At 37.5% G+C, this 9,461-nt stretch overlaps 1 long non-coding RNA gene across 2 annotated transcripts; it reads right to left on the bottom strand.

The window, feature by feature from the left end:
• Window positions 1–5,018: 5,018 nt before the first annotated feature.
• LOC306891735 lies at window positions 5,019–6,981 on the bottom strand. 2 transcript variants are annotated; one of them, XR_013786387.1, is made up of 5 exons: window positions 6,905–6,981; window positions 6,231–6,400; window positions 5,611–5,674; window positions 5,338–5,438; window positions 5,019–5,093 (listed from the first exon to the last, which is right to left on the bottom strand). It is a non-coding gene; the product is annotated as an uncharacterized lncRNA (long non-coding RNA). The 2 variants fall into 2 exon arrangements; XR_013786388.1 differs by lacking the exon at window positions 5,019–5,093 and having other exon boundaries at window positions 5,301–5,438.
• Window positions 6,982–9,461: the final 2,480 nt, after the last annotated feature.

Below are 9,461 nucleotides of genomic sequence, written 5' to 3'. Positions count from 1 at the left end.
ATCAGACGCGCTGTCTCCAGTTATGAGAAACAAACCGGCAGTCTTCGTGTTTTTACTAGTTTGAAAAATAATGCTTCTGAAGCAAGTTACCGACTTGCTCATTGCATTCTGTTTTGTGTTTTATAGCCATATAGTATAATTATACAAATAGTGTCAATCTAAAAAATATATAATGTACAATTACATGTAATACTAAACGTTGATGTTAAAATGGCACAGTGGTTGCCATGAAAAAAATAAAGGGCACAGCACTTCAAAAAGGTTGCCGACCCCTAGATTAACTTGAATTCTCAACAAATTGCAGTCCCTCTTGCTGAACCGATACAAAACAGGTATCTGAAACACACAACACATAGTACTGTATGAGTTATATGATAAATCACAAAGTAAAGAGATTTTAATATATAGTTAACTTGAATACTAATGGATTTAAAAAAAACAGGTTTTATTTCAAGATAGCATGGAATAGATTATTTCAAGAGTTCACATCTACATAAAATGAATACAATAAAAGGTTATGCTTATTTGGCGTGCTGTCCGGGAGGAGGGCTCCGAGTTCGGAGTAGGCCTGAACCCAGAGTGCTCCCCGGTAGTGGTAAGAGTAGAAGATGGAACTAGAAGTGAGGAGATGGGATGCTGATAAACTGTCAATGAACAGAGGTAGGTCTGCTGTGTATCTATACCTGGTCATTGAGTTGATTACTGATTGATCTCCACTTGTGCTAATTGGGTTAATTATCTGAACCTGCTCCTCCCAAACTTTGTTAAATAAAACGTCATATAATATGCTGTCCAGAGATGGCAAAAGTACACACATCCCTTACTTAAGTAGAAGTACAGATACTCATGTTTAAAAATACTCTGGTAAAAGTTGAAGTACTGACTACATTTTTTACTCAAGTAAAAGTAAAAAAGTATGTGCTCTAAAATATACTTAAGTAAAAAGTAGCCATTACTACTACCTGCTTTTGCCTGTATCCATGAACAACTGCTATAGAGAACACAGGCAGACAAAAGTGAGTTACATGAGTGTATGTGTGTGTTCTTTTTCTGGTCAAAAAAGATGCGAAGTGTGAACAATGAACAACATCTTACTAACACGCTAGCAAAATATGAATTCATGATAACATTACAGACTTAGCAAACATAGAATATAGACTATAATTACGGAAAACATTGACTCTGCTTATGACAAGAATTTTTAACACCGACAATTTCAAACATCTCCTGAATATATGGACATGGGTGATTAGGAATGACTCACCTAAAAACCGATAAACCAACAGGCTTCTTGTTTAAAAACGGTGCGCATGACAAAAAATAATACAGATTAAAGTAACAAGTCTGGTTTAAAAATGTAAGAAGTAGAAAGTACAGATATTTGGGTAAAAGTGTAAGAAGTGAAAGTAAAAAGTTGTCAGAAAAATAAATAGTGAAGTAAAGTACAGATACCAAAAAAATCTACTTAAGTACAGTAACAAAGTATTTGTACTTCGTTACTTACCATCTCTGGTTATAACAGCATATTATACAATCTATTCCATGCTGTTTTAAAATTAATTTATTAATAATCTTAATTTATGCAGTAATTAATCTTACTGCACAAATAATACCACATCTAAATAAAATACACCATTACAAATGTAAATTCTGTATTGAAAATCATCGTTTGTAAGCATTAACTGTAACGTTACCAACATTTTCAAAAGTAAAAGCAAAACATATTTCTTAATATTAGCTACTGCATGTGGCAGCACATCTTTCTGTCCCTCATCATATGGGGTGCCGTTTGTAAAGCGGCTCCCTCTGAAAATAACAGCAACATTTTGTCACATTTAGCTTCAAACAATGTTTAAAAAAACTTTGAGGGTCACTTTTTAGCACATTTAGAACAATATTTGTCAACTTAGAGATATTTTAAATAGTTAAATCTAAACATTAAATGTTACACCTAAATGTTAAATCTAAATCTAAATGTTAAATTTAAATATAAATCTTAATATTAAATCTAAATGTTAAATCTAAATCTAAATGTTAAATCTAAATATTAAATCTTAATCTAAATCTAAATGTTAAATCTAAATGTTAAATCTAAATCTAAATCTAAATGTTAAATCTAAATATTAAATCTAAATCTAAATCTAAATGTTAAATCTAAATGTTAAATCTAAATCTAAATGTTAAATCTAAATATTAAATCTAAATCTAAATGTAAATGTTGAATCTAAATGTTTCGGGTGAAACTAAATATTTAGCTAATATGCAAATTCAAAATGCCGGTAACCGGAAATACCAAAATAAAAGCTCGAGGAGGTCAGTGTGTGTTTATAGTGTCAAATAATGAATAAAAAAAACATCTCATCCGGGGAAATGGACTCTTGGACATGGATTATCGTGATAATAACTACCTAAATAATAAACACGTTTGGAGAAACTGTATTTGAAGAGTACTTTGAGTTTTTAGTGTCACTTTTATGAAGGGGGCGAGACTTATGACCTGTAGCCACTATAGCCAGCCACGAGGGGGCTCACTTTGACTGATCTGTCATGTTCGCTTGCATGAAGGCCAGCAAGAGCCTGTCCCCGCCCGCCCCTGACCAGGTACGGTAATGTTGGCCATGGTCGCGCTGCGAAAATGTCCAACGAATCGGCGTTAGCCGAGAACATCGGCAGAGCCGTCCTGGCGGCTATTCAAACTTTTTCAACAGCGACAGCAACCGCCTCAGGGCCACCACAGGCCAACTCGGTAAGTAGCTATGTTTTCCAAATCACGTAGCATTGGATTCTTGTCAAGGCTAACTTAACTAAACTAGCTAACGGTAGCCAGTAGAGATTTGCTACTAGCACCAATGCACTTTATGTGTAGCACATTTGTTTCTATAAACCGTAAAACTCACACCGGTTAAGTTACGCAGTGGGATGAACTCATGAGTAAATGTGAGTTCAAGATTATGTGAAGATGTTCTGACCAGCAAAGCATACATTATATAATTTAGCGTTACAGCTAATGGAGACTAATTGTCACCCCTCAGGCCCACAAATGACACTGAATTGTTGGTCAAATGGAAATCTGCCTCTGTCCTCCATCAGCATTGCTCTCTCTCTAGCCAAACAGAGAACGGTTTTATCTTGTGAGTAAAGGCCAGCAGGTAAGCCAAGGTGAGATGTCTGACTGAGGACAGAGGCAGATTTCCATTTGACCAACAATTCAGTGTCATTTGTGGGCCTGAGGGGTGACAATTAGTCTCCATTAGCTGTAACGCTAAATTATATAATGTATGCTTTGTTGGTCAGAACATCTTCACATAATCTTGAACTCACATTTACTCATGAGTTCATCCCACTGCGTAACTTAACCGGTGTGAGTTTTACGGTTTATAGAAACAAATGTGCTACACATAAAGTGCATTGGTGCTAGTAGCAAATCTCTACTGGCTACCGTTAGCTAGTTTAGTTAAGTTAGCCTTGACAAGAATCCAATGCTACGTGATTTGGAAAACATAGCTACTTACCGAGTTGGCCTGTGGTGGCCCTGAGGCGGTTGCTGTCGCTGTTGAAAAAGTTTGAATAGCCGCCAGGACGGCTCTGCCGATGTTCTCGGCCTACGCCGATTCGTTGGACATTTTCGCAGCGCGACCATGGCCAACATTACCGTACCTGGTCAGGGGCGGGCGGGGACAGGCTCTTGCTGGCCTTCATGCAAGCGAACATGACAGATCAGTCAAAGTGAGCCCCCTCGTGGCTGGCTATAGTGGCTACAGGTCATAAGTCTCGCCCCCTTCATAAAAGTGACACTAAAAACTCAAAGTACTCTTCAAATACAGTTTCTCCAAACGTGTTTATTATTTAGGTAGTTATTATCACGATAATCCATGTCCAAGAGTCCATTTCCCCGGATGAGATGTTTTTTTTATTCATTATTTGACACTATAAACACACACTGACCTCCTCGAGCTTTTATTTTGGTATTTCCGGTTACCGGCATTTTGAATTTGCATATTAGCTAAATATTTAGTTTCACCCGAAACATTTAGATTCAACATTTAGATTTAGATTTAATATTTAGATTTAACATTTAGATTTAGATTTAACATTTAGATTTAACATTTAGATTTAGATTTAATATTTAGATTTAACATTTAGATTTAGATTTAATATTTAGATTTAACATTTAGATTTAGATTTAGATTTAACATTTAGATTTAATATTTAGATTTAGATTTAACATTTAGATTTAACATTTAGGTGTAACATTTAATGTTTAGATTTAACTATTTAAAATATCTCTAAGTTGACAAATATTGTTCTAAATGTGCTAAAAAGTGACCCTCAAAAATTCATACCAGTTTTTTAAACATTGTTTGAAGCTAAATGTGACAAAATGTTGCTGTTATTTTCAGAGGGAGCCGCTTCCCAGCAAGCAATTTTTGGTTTAAAAGACGTCTATTAGCCGTCTAAACATAGCCCAGACGTCTAGGCTAAAACAAGGCTAAATTTGGGCTGTCAGTGAAAAGTTAATAGACGTCTAATCATTACCGAGGAATAGCCTAGTCATCAAATAGACCGCTATTAAACGAATACACGTAGACGTCTAATAGACGGTGAATTTGGGTCTCTAAGTTACAACAAAGCTGAATTTTGGCTGTTAGGGAAAATTTTATACGTCTAACCATAATCATCAAATAGACAGATTATGAATGCCTACATAATAGATAACCACACAATACCCAAAATATTTTTTGTTAACTAAATTTAACATGTTCTTCTCATAAATAGCAATTAATACAAACAAATTAAATATAAAGCTTTTATTAATAAAACCAACAATTGTAAAAATCACAAAATGGAAAACATAAGAAATAATATATTTGTTACAACAAAATCAAATGAATTAAGATTTGAACTTTAGAATTTTTTTAAATAAAGGACAACCAATAATAATACAAATAACAAGAAAATCTAACAATAGTAAACTGATTCATTATTGTTTTTTTCTATACCCACCCCCCCCTTCAACTCTCCCTGGTGCTTGCTTAAAATGGCATTCCTCAATTCAAATTCAGTTGCTGTTGGGAAGTTGGTCATCACAGCATCTGCAAAGAAAAAAAAAATAAGCATGATAAAAGGCTTTTTGGACATCATCGTGTTTTAGTTTATACATTAATTGTAACGGATTTGATAATAGGGCTCGGTAATATAGCGCTGACATATATACTGATTTGGAAAATGTTTATATCAACACAGACTGATGTCATAAAGAAAATACATTAAATCATTAAAATGATAGTATACATCACCTTTAAGCCAAACGACAGACATGCAAACACAAGCACATACCTGCAATGACCGAGAACAGAGTGGTCTTCTCAAAAGCTGCCTTCTGCAGCGTACCACCCACCTTCATATTAAAATTGGACATGAGGCTGTTTTGCAAAACCCTAAAACAAAAAAATTTTTAACAATTGGTAACAAATACGAACATGACAAATTGTTTATTTTCTTTGGAAATACTTTTACAATATTACAATACTTTGTTGTGAAAACATGGAATAATTAGTGAGTATGGTCACCACAATGTTTGATTTATATTGCATGTTTTGAAGGCTTTACCTGTCCAGCATCCTTCTGGTACGTCTTTAACATTTCTGCCACCGACTTTGCACAGTTTTGACACCTGAGTAACAAATGTCAATGTCAGGCAGATAGAAATATATGCTTCAGTGTACAAGTGTGCACCGACCTTAAATGTTAATGACCATTGAGCTGCAAGTTTTCCATCATTAACCCTATAAAACTCTTTATTCAAGCTGATTGCTGGCCCACACTGAGAAATAGTTTTTCCCCCTGTAGGTCCCCTCACAATCGGTGTCTGCCTCAATACTGTCTGCCAAAATTTAACTCTGTGGTAGTAACTAAAAAGTAGTCAAGTAAACATTTAAACCTCAACTGTACATCAACAGCACTATTCTAATACACACAGATACTTTTTGTAATCGCTAATTTTATATTGACAATTTAAAATTGAATTTTTTTAACACTGTAATATGCAATTATTTTTGAAGTTTCAAACTTTGTTATGGTACTTCGTAACAAAAAGGTCTATTCTATTAGATCTATCTCTGTATGCAACAAGCCATTGCACTGTCACACATTCAATATTACAGATTAAATTATTTTTGGACTTTATGAAAGGTGAAAGCTTTAGTGAGGGCATTTTGTTGTTGTTTTACCATTGCTGCCCGGGTCTCCATACAATCCAGCTGCCTTTCCAAGCATTGGAAATCCTCCATAGTGGCCAATGCAGACAGTTGGACACCAGTGTCTGTTTCCACCCTTTGGCCAACTCTTTTTAATTCTTCTTTTATTTCAACAAGAAGCGTTAGCACCTTTCTTTGAAACCCTAAATGCAACAAAGGCAGTGTTACTTTCAAATATTAAAAAAAAAGTACCACAACACTCAAATACTTCCATAACAAAAACTTAGCATGACAATATGAGCATGTATGTATTCATGCATGAATGAATGCATGTGTGTATATACATATATATATTTGTTATGCATATTTATTTCTGTGCTTTGTTCACTGGATAATTATCAATAAAACTTTTAGTGCATTTAAATCAAAGAACGTGGATCACATCACTCCAGTTCTGAGGTATTCATACTGAATTGACTTCCACAGTAGATATAAAATAATTTAGACCACGTATCTTGGTGATTGCCATCGGGATATGAAGCGATTTCCAACCAACATTACACAAAGTGCTTTTAAACCAAATCCCTTGCTTTGAGATAACCACTAAATGGCATACTCTAGCCCTGCTATCTGCTAAAATTTCACGGTCCCTACAAAATATGAAATGTAGAATGGAAACATGACAAAGAGATAACACAGTTACTTACAAGAAAATTGAACGTATTCCTTTTGCCCGTCTGTTGATCGCGTTGATTAGCTTCTACACCTGTGGCTTCTGCTCACGTGTTGGTTTTTAAAAAAAATGGCGTCGGCGGATTTGTTTATCGCGAGATCTGGCCGAATTCTCTACCAACTTCCAAGTCTCGCGTTGGCAGTGGCCATGTCTCAGTACTAGGGCAAATTGCTACCTACAGGTTGGGATATGTAATTGCATGTTTATTTAACAAAGTAAAAAATTCTAATCGGGAAATGTAATGTGTGACAGTGCAAATAATGCAAATTAAAACTTGGCCAAAATTACTTTGTTGTTATGATGTCATGCATCCCACACGCTGTACATGTAAACAATTTTAGACTAGCTGGTTCAATATTGGGCTATAGCCAAGTCGTTGAAATTAGACCACAGATTGCCTTCGTTTAGCCCATACACAGCCTGTCCAATTCAGGGATAAATCGTGGCTACAGATGTCACGAATTACCCAGCAAACACAGAACGTTCCCCTAACGTTCCCCTATGGTTCCCATTTGGTTTTTTCGTTGGGAACCACAGGGAAACGTTCACAGAACGTTCCCTGTAGGTTATATTTTTCCTAACCAAAAGCTAACGTTCCCGAAACGTTCCCTGCATGTTAGTTTTTTCTAACCAACAGCGAACGTTCACGGAACGTTCCCTGCATGTTAGTTGTTCCTAACCAACAGCTAACGTTCCCGGAACGTTCTGGGAACCAAAAATTGTTTGCTGGGTAACACTTATTGTTTAGATATTATTGATAATGCTAACATGACGGGAAACATTTCGCCCAAGGGCTAAAAGCAGACTACACGTAGCCCGTCCAATTTAGTATTAAAACGTGGCTACATATAGACCATGTCAAGAAACACTTGTATTTGTGTAGATGTTGAGACGGCGAACATGAAGGGAACCATGCACTTTCTGGCAATCAGCTGCCTGGACAAAATCTATAGTGCCTCAGTTTGGACTATGTGTGGGCTACAAATAGCTGCTCTGACGACGAGCAAAATAGCGTATTCGCTCAGGCTATTGAACATGTCAAAGAAATTAAAAATACCTTATAAACGCTGTTCATTTTGCTTACATGATGTAATATCATATATCTCACAAGTTATTTAGCCAAAAACGACTTTAAACAAAATTCTAGGTTCTTTGGGCTAGAAGTGGGTTACACATAACCGGACTACATCTGGTCTATAGTTAACCGAGACGTTGAAATGACGGCTATTGCTTGCTGGGTTGTTAGCTCAGTCTTCCCAAATCTACTGGATTTACTCCTGCCACCTCTGTGTCACCCATAGCGGACATCGCCGCCTCCGAGAGGATTGCAGACGCTGCGCTCAGCTGTCTCCCCACTCGCTACTGCCGTCTTTGGCACACACAGGGTCTCGTTGAGGCTGCTTGGACGAGCGCCTCCTACGTGGGTCTACGCCGCCCACTGTTGTCCCCCAACTGCTTCACTCGGGAGAACAGACTGCACACAAGACTTCCAACGTCGTTGGCTGGTGGCTCTGTCTTCGCTGCTGCTGTCGCCTGCTATCTCTGTGTGGTCCTTCGAACTGGACGGACGTTCGCTTTTCCATCGGCTGGCGCTGCCGTACACTGGGTCTCCCAGTTGGCCTTGCAGTCAGCCCCAACGTCCGGACCATTAGTCATCTCCAACTCTGTTGGTCTCTCTCAGTTTCTCTCTGTCATAGTTCAATAAATACCCCTGTTACCCCTGCAATTGAATCCGTGTATTTTTCTGCCCTGACTAAACCCTGACAGAAGCAGCAGAGTTTGTGAAGTCCCACATAAAGGAGGAGATATAAGAACCTCATGGTATTTATCAGGCAATATTCATTGGTTTAGTATCATGCAGCCCCGGATTGGCTAATCGGGAGCACCGGTGGGCCGGTCAGTTTTTTTGGCCGCGAGGGCCGGTATTGTCATGGCACGGTTGAAATGTGGCTTTCCCTAGGCTGCCTTCACTCACAGCAGCCCTAATCTTTTTATTTATTATTTTATCGCAGCCCCACTCTTTTTTATTTCATATTTTTTCAAAGCCCAACTCAGAGCGCAGCCTGCAGGTTAATGATGACGTGATTATCTTTTGACTCCCTGGCCCCGCCCCCGACAGCGCCACTGCAAGTTGCTCAAAATAAAAAACCGTCCGAAATAAAAATGGATGACAGAAAGCGCAAAGGCGGCGCTGGAAAGTCCAGAATAAAAAGCAAGAAAGCTCTGGAAACGGACGCGGCCAAATGTTCTAAGAAGACCACATTTTTTCTCAAAACAAATGAAGACGACGAGACGGCCGGTAAACCAACGGTAAGGTAAGCTAGCTCATTGTTAGAGCGCACGTCCCCCATTCGGACCGACGTCGGTTCGAAGCCGCGTTAATTAATGTTTTAGGGTTGTCAATGTTTCCTTGAAGCTACACTTATGCAGAGGAAAAAGAGATGAAACAATCATTACAAATCATTGTGAAAGAAAAGTCAGATAACAGTCCAATAGTTTTATTATTTAACTAATGTTCTCATATTTGTAAA

The sequence above is a fragment of the Barbatula barbatula genome, assembly GCF_947034865.1.
Source record: "Barbatula barbatula genome assembly, chromosome: 3".
NCBI lineage: Eukaryota > Metazoa > Chordata > Actinopteri > Cypriniformes > Nemacheilidae > Barbatula > Barbatula barbatula.
The sequence above is the reverse complement of the archived record's forward strand: the minus strand, read 5'-3'. Positions and strand labels throughout refer to the sequence as shown.